General features: G+C 35.2%; 1 protein-coding gene across 1 annotated transcript in view; it reads left to right on the top strand.

The window, feature by feature from the left end:
• The first annotated feature begins 7,269 nt into the window (after window positions 1–7,269).
• LOC141446790 (uncharacterized) overlaps window positions 7,270–16,611 on the top strand; it is a 42,067-nt gene continuing 32,725 nt past the window's right edge. Inside the window, exon 1 of the mRNA XM_074113573.1 lies at window positions 7,270–7,452. The gene's annotated coding sequence lies outside the window, so the exon portion shown is untranslated. The remainder of the gene's footprint in view (window positions 7,453–16,611) is intronic.

Raw genomic sequence — 16,611 nt, 5'->3', positions numbered from 1 at the left:
CTCCATTTCGATGTAGAAGCCTACACCTAGCAAAGCGTTACAATGATTGGTGATAATAAAGTGCCTGGTAGATGATGCCTTTGGTCCATGCACCACCAAACCAACTCGGATGTGAGGATAGATTACCTTGTAAGCTTGCCTCACGCTGTTAGTTCTCTTGGGGCCATCAAGTCTACTCGACAGCGAGTGTTAGTTTTTAGTTTTTTTTTTGTTTTTGGCGGTCAGAGAAGGGTCCATCCTCTTGGAACATAAACCCCGGCCTTTCGGGTTGATGTTATGTATTTGTTTACCCTTCGGCCCTTAACCACACATTTTACCTTTTGTGTTTTTGAGTTAAAACAGTCATACTCCATTTGATTTATCTTCAGTGGTCAGAACATATCTTCTATACAACTCGCAAAATGTAGCATAATAATGTTGGTGAAATAGTAGGGTACAGATTTGTGGCCACAATTGGATCTCAATTTTCAAACCTTTATATCTCTCTTCCTGTTCATCAGATTTCAGTGAATATTGTACGAAATTGTAGAGAAAAAATAGCACTATAACTGACTTGAACTGCATTGTATTAGTCATAATATTTATCGAGATATTGAGGGTTAAAGTTTTTGGTAGTTTTTGATTTCGTTCATTTTTCAAACCTTTATATCCCTCTTCCTGTTCATCACATGTACCAAATTGTAGAGAAAAGTTAGCACTATAACTGACTGTAGTAGCACCGTTTTACTGACAATATTTTATGAGATATAGAAGGTTAAATTTTAGAGGTATTCAAATACGTTGAAATTTCAAACCTTTATATCTCACTTCCTATTCATCAGAATTCAATGATTTCTTTACCAAATTGTAGTGAATAGTTAGCTTTATAATTGACTTAATCTCCAATGTATTGGTCTTAATAGTTACGATGGTATTGAAGGTTATATTTTTTGTTGGTTTTCGAATTAGCTCAATTTTCAAACCTTTATATCTCTCTTCCTGTTTATCTGATTTCTATTAATTTGGTACAAAATTGTAGTGAATAGTTAGCTCTATAACTGGTTGTAGTAGCACCGTTTTAGTTTTAATATTTTCTGTGATGTGGAAGGTTAAATTTTAGAGGTTTTCAAATACGTTCAAATTTCCAACCTTTATATCTTCCTTCCTATTCTTTAGAATTCAATGATTTCTTTGTCAAATTGTAGTGAATAGTTAGCTTTATAACTGGGTGTTGTAGCACCGTTTTAGTGGCAATATTTTCTGTGATATGGATGGTTAAATTTTAGAGCCATTCAAGTACGTTCAAATTTCAAACCTTTTATCTCTTTTCCTGTTTATCAGATTTCAATGAATATTGTACGAAATTGTAGAGAAAAGTTAGCTCTATAATTCTCATAAACTGCAACATATTAGTCATTATGGTTACCGAGATATAGAAGGTTATATTTTTTGGTGGTTTTCGAATTAGCTCAATTTTCATAATTGAGTCAGTAATTAATTATTTTATTAAGTGTATATTTGCAAAAGTGTTATCGTTGTCAAGAAAGATCTACAGGAAGTGTCATTTTGCTGGATAGATTCTTTAGAGTTTCCTTTTCTTTGTGATGGGGGATGGTTCTAGTTATTTTTGGTGGGAATCAAGCCATCAATCCGTCAGTTTCGCGTCAATCAATCAGGCCGTGGTAATCATGAAAGGCTAAAGTAACCAAATATAGTGAAATCTAATCATGAGAGGTGATAAGCAACAGGTTCGTTTTTTTTTTACCTGTACAGAAATATACCAAGTCATTCCCCATCGTGTGTAGCTCCATCCAAAGTTATAATTTGAGTTACAGCTCATAAGTTAGTTGTTAATTAGTTTCCAGCTAGTTATGTACTGGGGTCATTGAATCCGTTGGAGCGTTAAGTATCTTCGTTCAAATTATTGTTTTTTAAGCTTGTTATGCTTAAAATGAATTTTTTTTCTGAAGTGGGGTAGACATGATTTGAGAACAATTTTAAATAAATATGTACCTAGTTCAATTATGTTTTTTTTTATATATCGTGATTCTTTTGATTCAATCAATTGCTGATTTATTGTATGATGTTTTTACGAGTAATTTAAACTGATACTCCTTCCTTATTCCTGCATCCAAAACGTGGCAATCGTGTAACATTTCCGACATTTGGATAATCCTTCCCAAACTAGCACAACTTAGAATCGTGAGACTTCGTTCAATATCTTGGTGACCCCCGCAATGTTTTCTAGAAAAGTTCCAACAAGAATAGAGTGCCGGCGGTTACAGCACACCCTGGCGCTTTTCTAGACATTCAAGAATGATTCTTCCAAATCGATTGAATCAGCATCTCATAAGAGTGAAAAACTAACAGCCAAAGATAACCACTTGCTGATGCCAAGAACCCGTTTCATTCCTGTGCTTTCCCAAGGATATTCTGTGCTGGCTGACCTCAGACTCACAAGTTTTGAAGAGGATGATTCTCTCAATCTTGGCTGTCCTGACTCGTATATCTTCATAGTCTTCCCCTAAATGCTGTCGCCAGGAGAGCTAGAGATCAGCTTTTGCTCCCCTTGTTTAAAAATTGTAACCATGCACATCAGTGTACATCTATCAACGATTAAGTATTCTACGGTCTTAACGCTTGTTTTACGGTTATTGGATCCTTCGGATTCAAGGAATTCGACGAATGGAGGTTTTGTCTGTCTCTATACGGTTCTGCCAGCAAGAAATTTATCCAGCATGTATGGAAAGATGATAGTATGAGACTGGTTCCAGTTTTTCTGAACAAATTTGATTGAGTAAAATACAATTGCGTAATTCTATGAAGAGGAAAATCTGCACCAGATCACTTACCATTAAAACAGTATTAAATTACACTTAGGAAAACGCTTTGGAAAAATAAACATGTCCAAACCTGTGAAACTTGCCTACCCATATATTATAGAAAGCTGCACTTTTATTCCATAGATTTTCTTGAAAAAAATTAATAATTATTCCAGGCGTTCTCCAGGGTATGAATTATTTAGGTAGTGTTGAATGATTTTCCAGAGCGGCTTTTGAAGAGAAAAGTTTTTTGAGAAAATCTACTTTAACATTCTTATTAAAAAATACCTCCTTTTTATCGCTGTTCTTGAAATAAATATTTTTAGAACGGTTTCCGGCGGCTTATGGACTTGATAATTAGAATTGGGCGACTCTATATCCTTTCTACTCCGTATCGATTCAACCAAAATAAACAGCTTACTCAATTTACATAGCTTAATAAGGGAGATTTCGATTTTTTTAACTAACAATTTTCTTAAATACATTAGTTTTTAGAAAGTAGACTTTAGTGAATTGACTTTCAACTCGAGCTGCTGTAAGTACATATATAATTTGATAAGTTGTAAGTTGAGCGTTTATAACCTCAGGGTGTTGGTTAACTTAATCGATGTGACAGTTAAAGTTATGTATATCTTAAAACAAAATGTAAATATAATGAATACATACCTAACACATTCACACGCACGTACATACCAACTAAAATTAACTATATATATAATTAAAGGTGTTTGAAATTAAGGTGAGACTCTAAAATTGGTTTCTTTTATATATACATATATACAACCACGGACTTAACTAAAAAATTAATAGGTGTTGGGCTCCTAATTATTACACCTTGTCCATGCATACACCAGCAAGATCATACGACGAAAAGTTAATTCTGGAGGAGAAATGTTACAAAAAAAAAGAGAAAGTATATTTAAGAGAAATAGAGATATTTTGGGGGAAGAGAAAGAAAAACATTATTTTCTCTTAATTATAAATCTCGAGAAAAATTCTTATAAATTTTCTCCAAACGCGGCTTATCAAAACACATTTAATTCTTACTAACAGTTGTAAAACTGTACATTGCACCAATATGACACTTTAGATGAAACTTTATCCCAAATTTTTTCAGGCAGACTTTATGTCCAACTACCACAAATTAGGTGACGAAGACGGAGGCGACTAACAAACATACTTTACTACAAATTCCTCACATTAAACAATAAATAAAATCCAAGATATAGAACAGGGGAATCGAACCCACTAAACCAACAATACATCTTAGCATTGCGGGTCTAGACTATAACCTCCGTACATACTTTACTATAAATTTCTCATATTAACCATTAAATAAAATTCAAGACTTAGAGATAGGGAATCGAACCCACTAAACCAACAATACATCTTAGCATTGCGGGTCTAGCCTATAACCTCCGTACATACTTTACTATAAATTTCTCATATTAACCATTAAATAAAATTCAAGACTTAGAGATAGGTAATCGAACCCACTAAACCAACAATACATCTTAGCTTTGCGGGTCTAGCCTATAACCGCCTGACATACTTTACTATAAATTTCTCATATTAACCATTAAATAATAAAATCCAAGACTTAGAGGTAGGGAATCGAACCCTCTAAACAACAATACATCTTAGCTACGCGGGTCTAGGCTATAGACGCCAAACATACTTTACTATAAATTTCTCATATTAACCATTAAATAAAATTCAAGACTTAGAGATAGGGAATCGAACCCACTAAACCAACAATACATCTTAGCATTGCGGGTCTAGCCTATAACCTCCGTACATACTTTACTATAAATTTCTCATATTAACCATTAAATAAAATTCAAGACTTAGAGATAGGTAATCGAACCCACTAAACCAACAATACATCTTAGCTTTGCGGGTCTAGCCTATAACCGCCTGACATACTTTACTATAAATTTCTCATATTAACCATTAAATAATAAAATCCAAGACTTAGAGGTAGGGAATCGAACCCTCTAAACAACAATACATCTTAGCTTTGCGGGTCTAGCCTATAACCGCCTAACATACTTTACTATAAATTTCTCATATTAACCATTAAATAAACTCCAAGAATTAGAGATAGGTAATCGAACCCACTAAACCAACAATACATCTTAGCTTTGCGGGTCTAGCCTCTAACCGCCTAACATACTTTACTATAAATTTCTCATATTAACGATTAAATAGAATCCAAGAATTAGAGATAGGTAATCGAACCCACTAAACCATCAATACATCTTAGCTTTGCGGGTCTAGCCTCAAACCGCCTAACATACTTTACTATAAATTTCTCATATTAACGATTAAATAGAATCCAAGAATTAGAGATAGGTAATCGAACCCACTAAACCAACAATACATCTTAGCATTGCGGGTCTAGCCTATAACCTCCGTACATACTTTACTATAAATTTCTCATATTAACCATTAAATAAAATTCAAGACTTAGAGATAGGGAATCGAACCCACTAAACCAACAATACATCTTAGCATTGCGGGTCTAGCCTATAACCTCCGTACATACTTTACTATAAATTTCTCATATTAACCATTAAATAAAATTCAAGACTTAGAGATAGGTAATCGAACCCACTAAACCAACAATACATCTTAGCTTTGCGGGTCTAGCCTATAACCGCCTGACATACTTTACTATAAATTTCTCATATTAACCATTAAATAATAAAATCCAAGACTTAGAGGTAGGGAATCGAACCCTCTAAACAACAATACATCTTAGCTTTGCGGGTCTAGCCTATAACCGCCTAACATACTTTACTATAAATTTCTCATATTAACCATTAAATAAACTCCAAGAATTAGAGATAGGTAATCGAACCCACTAAACCAACAATACATCTTAGCTTTGCGGGTCTAGCCTCTAACCGCCTAACATACTTTACTATAAATTTCTCATATTAACGATTAAATAGAATCCAAGAATTAGAGATAGGTAATCGAACCCACTAAACCATCAATACATCTTAGCTTTGCGGGTCTAGCCTCAAACCGCCTAACATACTTTACTATAAATTTCTCATATTAACGATTAAATAGAATCCAAGAATTAGAGATAGGTAATCGAACCCACTAAACCAACAATACATCTTAGCTTTGCGGGTCTAGCCTCCAACCGCCTAACATACTTTCCTATAAATTTCTCATATTAACCATTAAATAAACTCCAAGAATTAGAGATAGGTAATCGAACCCACTAAACCAACAATACATCTTAGCTTTGCGGGTCTAGCCTATAACCGCCTAACATACTTTACTATAAATTTCTCATATTAACCATTAAATAAAATTCAAGACTTAGAGATAGAGAATCGAACCCTCTAAACCAACAATACATCTTAGCATTGCGGGTCTATCCTATAACCGCCGAACAAACTTTACTACGAAGTTCTCATATTAACCATTAAATAAAATTCAAGGTCTAGAGCTAGGGGGAATCGAACCCACTAAACCAACAATAAATTTTAGCATTGCGGGCCTAGCCTATAACCACCTAAAACCCAATCCGATCCCGAAACGGATTTTCCGTTTTTTGAAAAAGTTCAATTCGCGAATTTCGTAAGTTTCAGGATATATTAATTAACTAAGAGAAAGTCCTGTGAGTTTGAACACCAGATATTTTTACTTCCGCTTTTCTATAAACTCAGAATAATGTTTTCTTTGTTTGCCTTTTCCAGGTGCTGTGCGGGTGTGTTAAAGTTCCGGAAGTGTTTGCATCCGAGAGTGTTTACTTTCATTTCAATAACACATGAATTATAAACCAGTGCTCATTTAAAGTTTTCAAATCGGATTTTCTAAATTGCTCGACTTGAAAATATATATATACGTTACATATTATATAAATAAATATATACGTTACAGTCATTTTTTGCGTTATATATATATTTCTTTACCCTGTGTCCAGTGTCCAGTGTAAGGGCGAGATCTCTTCCAGGAGAGTTACAGCGCTGTCTATCGATGGACATGTAACTGCAAGAGTTGGTTACTGTTCCCAACCTACAGCAAAACTGAGGTAGGCCAGGGTGTTTATAGTGGTCCATAATCACCATTTTGGAACGCATCTTAAAATTTTGTGCACTTCACACTATCACATATGGTAGTATTTAATTAATACAAACAATGATTATGATTCCAAACTACATTTTTGTTACTTTTTATCTTTTTGCATGTTTGCATGAACCTTATTTAACTAAAAAGGAATCATAATCATTTGAACGCACGTTTATGTGGCCACTATTAATAACCTTCTTCGGAACTTCTAGTCCAAGTAGAGGAGAGTCGGTCAGTCTTTAATTATGTTATTATTATTAATTAAAAATAACATACACGTTAACAGTTTCCTTTATTTCAGCAGATCAAAGGGAAGTTTCCCCACTTACGTCATATGGTAATCAACTTTCTTTATTTTCACAGGACTTCCGGAGATTTTTATTGCCCCAGAAGAGAATTCCACTAGAAGGTATATTTAGAAGGAGCGGATTCTAGAACTGAAGCTCTGGAAAGGTGATGTGCCCCTTAAACTGATAATTGCGAGTCCGGAATGGAATGCTAAATAATGAAAAACTTATAATCTGATGGCTCAAGAACGGAGTTCGGAGTTACGAACAAGGTGAGAGATTATAGCACGATTCCATTATGTTCTTGAATCTTGAATCAGTTTTGTTGAATGGAATCGTATGTTAACCTGTATGAAGAGGTTTTATTTTTAGTTTACTAGGTTATATTTCTATGCCACAAAGGAATACATCGAATATAGATTCGATTTATAACCGAGTCAGTTTTGATCAGTGATTAGTGACCCCAAGAACTTGTTACGATCTTCTGAAGCTTTAAATCTTCTTAAATGCTTCTTAGGGGTTAACAAGCATTCTTCTCCTGAACGTTCCTAATAGACCACATTGACCCCATTAAGGATGTCTTAGAAGACATAGTAACCAAAATGTTTTTAAAGAATCAGATGGCCATTTCAGATAATCCCAGTAAAAACTGTCTTTTATCATCTTGTAGATATTGTTATTAATAATAAATTTTTGGAGAATTCATTTCTTAATTCTTGGTGGGCGAGTTGAAGAGGAGGGGTTTGTTTGGTTTGTAAGTGGAGAACTAGATGAGATTGGTTGGGTCGAAGTAATTGGTTGTTCACACCTGTACTATTTAATGGTAGAGTGGACCGTGTGAAATAGTAGAGAAAGGTGGAATGTGTAATGAGCTGCGCAGGAAGAAGATAGAGGAGGTGATGCTGCTTGGTGATTCTCTACGAACTAGAAGGAGTAAAGAGGGCGTGAATTTTGACAGCGATCTCTACACCCTGGACCAACACAGCAGGCTTGTAGTTCTGTCTGTGTGTCTGTGTGTGAATGATTAGGTGTTTATATTATAGAGTGGTCGCCAGACGGACTCCCAGCCAGGGTCGACCAGCAGAACACCTGAACACACTGACATCCTGTCCACTTCTACCCGGGAGGGATTAGCTTTGGTAATGATGTCCAAACAAATCTGCTCCTATGAACTCACACAATCTCCATATAATTTATTCCAGATAGATAGAATTGTCTTGAATGTTTACTGTTAACAAAATGTTACTGTTGAAGAAAAGATGGTGACGTCACAGCTCCTTTGTGAAACCAAAACTGAATAGGGAAAGCATGTTTCATCTTAGTTCGAAACTCACTCATTAGTTTGGGTTCAACATCTACAACAGTTATTTCCGGTAAAAATTACATTTTCCAAAAAACCAAAAATACGATCGCAAGACTTCCGTACCTCTAGTTTATCGTTAGAAAAAGTAATCCTGTTGGGTGGGGATGTGGGCTAGCCTCTGCGGGTATCCCAGCCTAAAAACAGTAACATTTCTAATGGTGCCCTTATCGTTCATAATGTGTAGCGGCTGAAGATCTTTTACCGGAAGTACCATTTTAGTGAAGGGCTTTCTCGAGATTTTCTCGACAATGCTTCCTCTCCAACTATTTTTAGTTAGAACCTCGTGAATAAGTCGTGTGAGTCTTTACGCCTGGTTTTTTTCTTGTAGCACCTGCATTCGTTAAATTACATTCATCAAGTATGCAAGTGGTCCTTCTATCAAGTACTATTTTGTGATCATGGAGGCTGCAATGATTATTATTATTATTTTTTCCTGTTAAGGTCGCCCCCAATTCTCTTCAATAATTTGATATTACGTGTGAGCAGGGATACAGAGAGTGCATATTATTACTGGCGCGCTCTAAAGTATTACAGTAAAAGATTACTGTATGGCTTTACAGGTTACCTGTTTGTTTTTCCTTTTAAAATCAGCTCCAGGTTATCCTATCTCTAAAGTTTTGTGTCTGCACATAATGATGGCCTCCTCTCTAGGACCTGCATGAACATGCACCATTAGAGAGAGAGAGAGGTAGATCCGGTGTGCGTGTGTATTTTGAGCGCCGTCTCTCTCCTAACAACCGCCTATAATTATCACCTCATCAATAATATAAACATTTCACCTACATGTTAACCAGAGAACAGCTGTTCGCCGAAGGATGTTCTGAAATAGATGGGTGTGTAGATGTGTTCTCAGTTCGTGATACACCAAGACAAAAATTGGATCATTAATGGTTTTTTTCTCCTCTTACCTCGTAATGATTTTTTACAAATTTGTCTGTCGGTTTGTCTGTTAATTTCTTTGTAGACAGTTAACTTTAAAAATTAAGAAAAAAAGACTGGACACAGCCGTGTGTTGTACGTGAATACGTTTACGTAACGGGTTATATTTTTTATAATATAATAATAATAATAATAATATATTATTATTAAGCAGCGTGAAATGTTTTTCTTTTGTTAGCTTCAATGAGCGCAGAAACCATAGACGGTCACACACATCACACTTATGTCCGAATGGATTGTTGACAAACGACGTAGTGAAACGTGCACTAGCTGCTGCCCAGTGTGTCTTCATAATCGACGATCGAACACAATCTATGCCTATACAGTCCTTTGTCGATGTAGAAGCGATTTCATCATCCACTTGCATAATTTCAACCGGCTCCAGCTGCAGATGTACTGGACACCGTCGTCGTTGATCCGCTCGGCCGCAATCATTCTTTTTTCGTTCCCGGCACAGCTTGACACGGTCATATTGGTGTTTTATTAGTACCATTCGATGGTTCTTGAGAAGCCCTTTCCAACCGTATACGATCTCTGTATATGGTTTTTTGGCTTTTCGACGCGTATAGGCCGACATTATATATTTTTGATAATTTTTTTTTTTATTCTAACACCTTATTATATTCACTGTCACTATTTTACACTAATGTTTTATCTACAATCGATAGATTGTGACGACAGCTGACGATTAAAACTTAAACGAACATCGTAGCTTCTCCGAGTCAATAGTTATACCATTTGCAAATCTCGATACGCAGCAAAATGATCTCAAAATGGCGGCGCTTCTCCCTCCACCGCGCGCGAGGCGTCAAAGTCCTCGCTTATCGTAATGAATTCTTTGATCCTTTAGGTATCCAGTGGTCTAATTTAATTTTGGATGTAGACGATAGATTCGAAACTATAATGCCATACTGTATCCCCCGATTTTGTTATCATTATTTTTTGGATTGCCTCCATATGATAGCAAATTTAAAGACGTATTCACGTCAAAACAAAAAAACGCATAGTTTCTAATTTAAAGATGGTTTCTCTTAAGTTTTCGTATCTCTCAGATCCTCAAACGGTCATTTCCGGTGCAAGAATCGAAAATCTACACGATATCCCAAATATCTACTGGAAGAGAAAGTGAAAAATCTGTTTACTCTCTAGAGGTGTCAGTGAGAGTAAGTAGACAGAATTACAGAGACCCACATTCCAGCGAGTTAATGTCCACCAAAGGTGTAGAAAGGCACAGCCGAGGGTGTCGTGTAGAAGGGGGGGCCGCCCCTATCTATCACGCCAGGTAAAAATTTATTGGACAGAGGGGGCACCTCTTGTTCCCCTATTTCACCCAAAGCCATCTAGATAATTTTATATCACGCCTCTCGGGGGATATACAACCGGTCCCCGGGACCTGTCTGTCTATTCTCATAATATATGTTTACCGAGCTTTGTTTTATAAAAGTTAATGGGGTAATGAGCGCTGGTCAAATATTGACTTAGTTTTAGAACTTAGGGCTCTCTCTATCTCTCTCCATGACTCTATCCAGCAGCCCTCTTCTCGTACCTTGCCAGTTCTACCAACTGACTTTCGTTGTTTAGGAACTACTTACCCACATTGCTGGCAACACTGTGCTGTTACAGTGGTGCGTAAAGTGATTCTTTACTTCCAAGATTAGAATATTATGCCCCACGAGTTGCGTACTTTTACTTTTAAGAAGGATTAGATGTATTGCTAAAATTCTGAGTTTTTGAGGGATTCCCTTATTGACCACTGGGAAACTCTTAGCTTGAATGGATTTTCCTCTTTATTCTTCTAGGATATCGTTCTACAGGAACTGCGGGGAAGACAGTGTTATGGCTTCATCGAAAAAGTAAAGGTACCAGAGATGCCTGAAACTAAGACAACATGAAATAAAAGAACAATTTCCCATATTAACCATTAAATAAAATACACGGCCTAGAACCCGGGAATTGAACCTACTAAACCAACAATACATCTTAGCATTGCGGGTCTAGCCTATTACCGCCTAACATACTTTACTGTTAAATTTCTCATATAAACCATTAAATAAAATCCAAGGCCTAGAGACTGAGAATCGAACCCACTAAACCAGCAATACATCTTAGCTTTACGGGTCTAGCCTCTTAACCGCTCGGCTACCGTGGCGCCTCAATTTTGCCAGTGTTAATTTGTATAAAAGCGCTAAAGATGTGCTTAGTCGTTCCGTCTCCGACATTGTACATGGCCAAAGTTTTTTAAAAATTTCTTTTAGATTACTATTCTTAATAATTAAGTAGTAAAACGCATTTTTTTTTTTCAAACATTACAATTTCAGGCATCTTGTTTACAACGCTACTGCACAGCCTGATCTAACAGTAATTGCCAATGAACAATGCATTCGAGCATGTTAAATCTAGTGATTTATTTCTATACGATTTTACACATGTATGAGTTAGACTCAAAATTAACGGAAATGTCTCGATTTTTTTTTAACACTTCCTTTTTGTAAGCAGGAAACAAGTGCGACAGTTAACATGGTGCCCTAATTTTGGCCAAGAATACACACGATTTGACTTGTTTTTTTATTTTCTAAATATATGTATATATTTTTTTACATATAATTATTTAAACAAGTTACCGTTTTATTATGTTAATTTTTAGTATTAAACGTGCCTAAAACAGAATTCCGGTTTATACCAAAGGTTTTGTCCGTTTTTGTCTATTTGGTTATTAAGCAATATATTAAAAGAAAAGCGGAACAGTCAAATATTTCATATCTGCCGCAGTTATCGTTGGATTCATTTATTGAACATCATCGTAATATGTTTAGTTTATTAAATCATAGTTTATAATAAAGGATTCAATTCTGAAGTGTCCTGTTCATAAATTGTGAGTCCTGAAATAGTACCGCTCTGACTAAAGTTATTTATGTCCCGTCCACGGATATCCCGCTTTTTGTCCCTTCCCCCTCCTTTGGGAACAACAAAAGAGGACAAACTTTGTGCACAGCATCTTAAATTCTAATTTAAAATATTCAAAAAAAAAAATATATATATATTAATTCAAGTTATTTCTTATTCCCACGTAATATTTACCAAAGAAGGAAACCTAAATGGAATGTTGATAAAATATTAAGGTAGAAAGCAGGTTATCTCTACGCTAACCACGAAAATAGATGGTAGAATTTAAGCGACATTAATGGCGGCATCTGATTTAGGGATTTTTTTTTTCTGATTTTGCTGAATTCAGCTAATTTTATTTTCAGGCGAGGCTAGTAGGCTATTGGATTAGAGGATTTCCTTCTTTTTTTTTTAATGAATTTAGATTTCTTGTGACGTTCTCATATTAACCATTAAATAAAATCCAAGGCCTGAGACCAGGGTAATCGAACCCACTAAACCAACAATACACCTTAGCTTTGCGGGTCTAGCCTATAACCGCCTAACATACTTTACTGTAAATTTCTCATATTAACCATTAAATAATATCCAAGACTTAGAGATAGGGAATCGAACCCACTAAACCAACAATACATCTTAGCTTTGCGGGTCTAGCCTATAACCGCCTAACATACTTTACTATAAATTTCTCATATTAACCATTAAATAATATCCAAGACTTAGAGATAGGGAATCGAACCCACTAAACCAACAATACATCTTAGCTTTGCGGGTCTAGCCTATAACCGCCTAACATACTTTGCTATAAATTTCTCATATTAACCATTAAATAATATCCAAGACTTAGAGATAGGGAATCGAACCCACTAAACCAACAATACATCTTAGCTTTGCGGGTCTAGCCTATAACCGCCTAACATACTTTACTGTAAATTTCTCATATTAACGATTAAATAAAATACAAGAGCTAGACCAGGGTAATCGAAACCACTAACCAACAATACATCTTAGCTTTGCGGGTCTCTCCTCTAACCGCTCGGCTATCGTGGCGCCTCCACTTTACTGAAGGTTTATTTTATTATTATTCTCTTTTTCGCTCTTATTTTGAGAGCATCTGTTGAATAGCGAAACATGCAACTCCTATCTCTTCGTCCTTTTTACTTTCAAAAGAAAAAATACTGGTATCTCTTTTCTTTTTATTGCTCCTGAGAGCATCAGCTTATTCTTATTTTGGAGAAAATCAAAAACACTTTGAGCGAAAACCAGGAATTTGATACGTGAAAAGTGTGTTGCAGCGAGAGAAATCTCCCGTTTTTACTGGTTACTAACTCAGGGACAAAATACTTTGACCCCGAAAGCATGAACAAACATGTTTTATCCTGTCTTCCCACTATCTAAAGTCTTAAAGTTAAGCTAGCCAACGAAGATCAACAAAGTTCGTGTATAATTACAAGTAAATTTAAATCTATGTAAGGGAAATGCTATTGTGGTGATCAGTTTTGCGCGTATTTCTAGTAAAAAAAAATGCTACATTTTTGTTTAAAGTGATTTATCTTCTCGTCAGACTACCTAGTTAAAATGACCACGCTACGCTAGTGATCATAAGTGAGAATTAATGACAGTGCTCTTCTTACTGTCACTCTAGAGTGGCCAATTTAATGACAGTCTAACAGTCTTAGCCTTGTCTTAGTTGCAACAATTTTTTTCTTGAACTTTATTCTTCAAATCTCATTCAAAACTTTTTCCGGAACACAAATGTTGAAAATGAATATCCATTTTATTTACTTAAATACGCACCAATTGTTTACAATTAGCCCATTTAGTTGTATCCTCTGCTGGTTCAACAAATTTTATGAAAAGATTTAAATTATTTATGAAAAACAACATCCTATTATATATTTTCTAATTTATTTAGATCATGTTGAAGATAGAATCGGAAATACGATCTTAACTTCAGCTGTTTAAATTTATTACTCTTTGTCCTGCGCACTACGTCACAAATTATATCCTTTTCATATTATATATTATTTATTCTTCTCAACCATTATAACGTTTAAGAATAAATAATAATATAATAATCTTGAACAAATTAAAATATTTTTGCAATTTCTATGCAAATATAATAACAATAATTCCATTTTCATTGTATTAATTGTTATCGCACTCCAGCAATTATTATTGCGAAGTGGTTTTTATTTCCGTAATCGTGTGAACTGTGAATATTTACTGAGGCGTTTAATTATTTAATAAATGAACTCTCGATTTATACGATTTAGACGTCAGTATAAATCTTTACCACTAACACAACGCAAGATTTTCCTGAATAAAAAGAAAAAAGAATTTTCACTCCCTCTTAGCACTTTTCTTTAGCAACTTTTTCTGAAATTATGTGACTCCTAGATTCATTAATCATTGAAAAAATACAGTTGAAAATTTTAACAAAAATCATCGAGAACGAATTTTTTAGACATTAAAGTAAAAATTTCATCGATTATAAGAAACGTTTTGAGGCTCTGTACTAAGCAAATTTTGTAGGAAATTTAATGCTCTTTCGTTTGGAATAAGCAGATTTGTTGTAGGATAAAGGATAGAAAAGTTACGGCCGTTTTTATGGTGGAAAACGCGAATATCGAAGGAAAAGTTAAAAATGCAAATATCTTGGACACTATTGAGAATCGGGCCAAAGTGAATAGAATATTTTTTGTTGCATTTGAGCTGCTGAATCACCATCCGAAGTTTCGACCACTCCTCCGTATACACCCTGTATTTATTTGTAATTAGAATTCCGAGTATGAAGAAATTCCGAAGTACCTCTTTGCTGCATGGATTGTTCACTTTTGGGGATTTTTATTGTAACTAGCTCCTCTAGGAGCAAACGACGTAAATATATTACACATAAATAGAATTATAATTTTTGTTTGGTTTTTTTAATATAAATTAGTTTTAAAGCAGTTCTCTTTAAAACAGGAAATCCCAAATTTGACTTCATCAAAATGCTTCCCTCACGCAGTAAAAAAAGAAAGATAAAAGAAGTTGCATATTTTGTTTTAGTTAATTGAATAAAATTTAAACATGAAACACGTTGGACTGGACAACTGTATATATAGAAGGCCTATTAAAACTGACCAAATCTACATCGTGAATCAGTGGCCCAAAAAGGGCAAGTAGAACGTGTAATAATCCATTACTAGGTGGGGGGGTGACTTGGGGGAAAAAAGCATACAATCAATATGACAGTGACATGACATTTAGCGCGGGTTATTTAGTTAGCATTTGGGGGGGGGGGGGTGCATCAAGCTGGAACCACAAAATCATGTCACTGGCTGGCTGGCTAACAGACTGACTTGTCCCCTCTACAGTGGCCATGAGGAACGTTTCACAGCCTTGATTTACTAGCCAATTAGCCCCGGATGTTATCTTTGTTTGCAACAAGTGTCTCTGCTGCAGCCAGCCAGTTCGCCTTATTTTTCTGCAAGGTCCACTCCTCTCCCATCCCACCGTTTTGCTTCGCAGAACAGTTTTTTTTTTGTTCTTCTGCTATAATGAAGATCATAAAGTGTGCGTTAAGTGTTTTAATGCTGTTCCTCCCGCTCTATCGCCACTGGTTATGGGGGAGATTTCTTTGATTTCATTATAGAGGTGTTCTTTTCTTTAAATAGGAATTTATTTGTTTTGATATTTTTATTTATTTATTTATAAATGTGGACCAAAAAATAAAGGGAGAATAGAATTGTAAGAAGAAGTGAGCTGGAAATAAAAAGGACATGAAACGTACTATCTATTTTTAGTTTAATTCAATAATTAAGAACAGAACGAGATGAGAACTACAAGAATCTGATGCCATATTGTAAAATACAGCATTGGGAAATCTGGCCTCAGCATCTTGACTAGAAAATAGATTTCAGGATGGTGACGAAGTAAATGAAATCATCTAACTCGGAGTGACATTTTACTGAATAGAATTTTTCCCGTTTTTCTTGAATTTTCTTGAAACTTTCCTTGTACTAATTGCTCATGCAAGGAATATCTGGACTTTACAAGCTCACTAAAATCATGATAGGTCCACCCTTGTACTCACATTTAACCGTGTTTGTTACTCACTTGACCTACATACGAGGACCATCTTGCACTCTCATTCTATGTAGGAATAAATAAGGTTTTCTAAACTTCCGTTTTAGACATTTGAAGGTTTTACTACCTCCAAGTATTTGCTCAGTTAAATTTCTAACCAAACTTCCAAGAAGAT

This window comes from Rhodnius prolixus, unplaced genomic scaffold (genome assembly GCF_049639745.1).
Source record: "Rhodnius prolixus isolate KJV_2025 unplaced genomic scaffold, Rpr scaffold_7, whole genome shotgun sequence".
NCBI lineage: Eukaryota > Metazoa > Arthropoda > Insecta > Hemiptera > Reduviidae > Rhodnius > Rhodnius prolixus.
The sequence above is the reverse complement of the archived record's forward strand: the minus strand, read 5'-3'. Positions and strand labels throughout refer to the sequence as shown.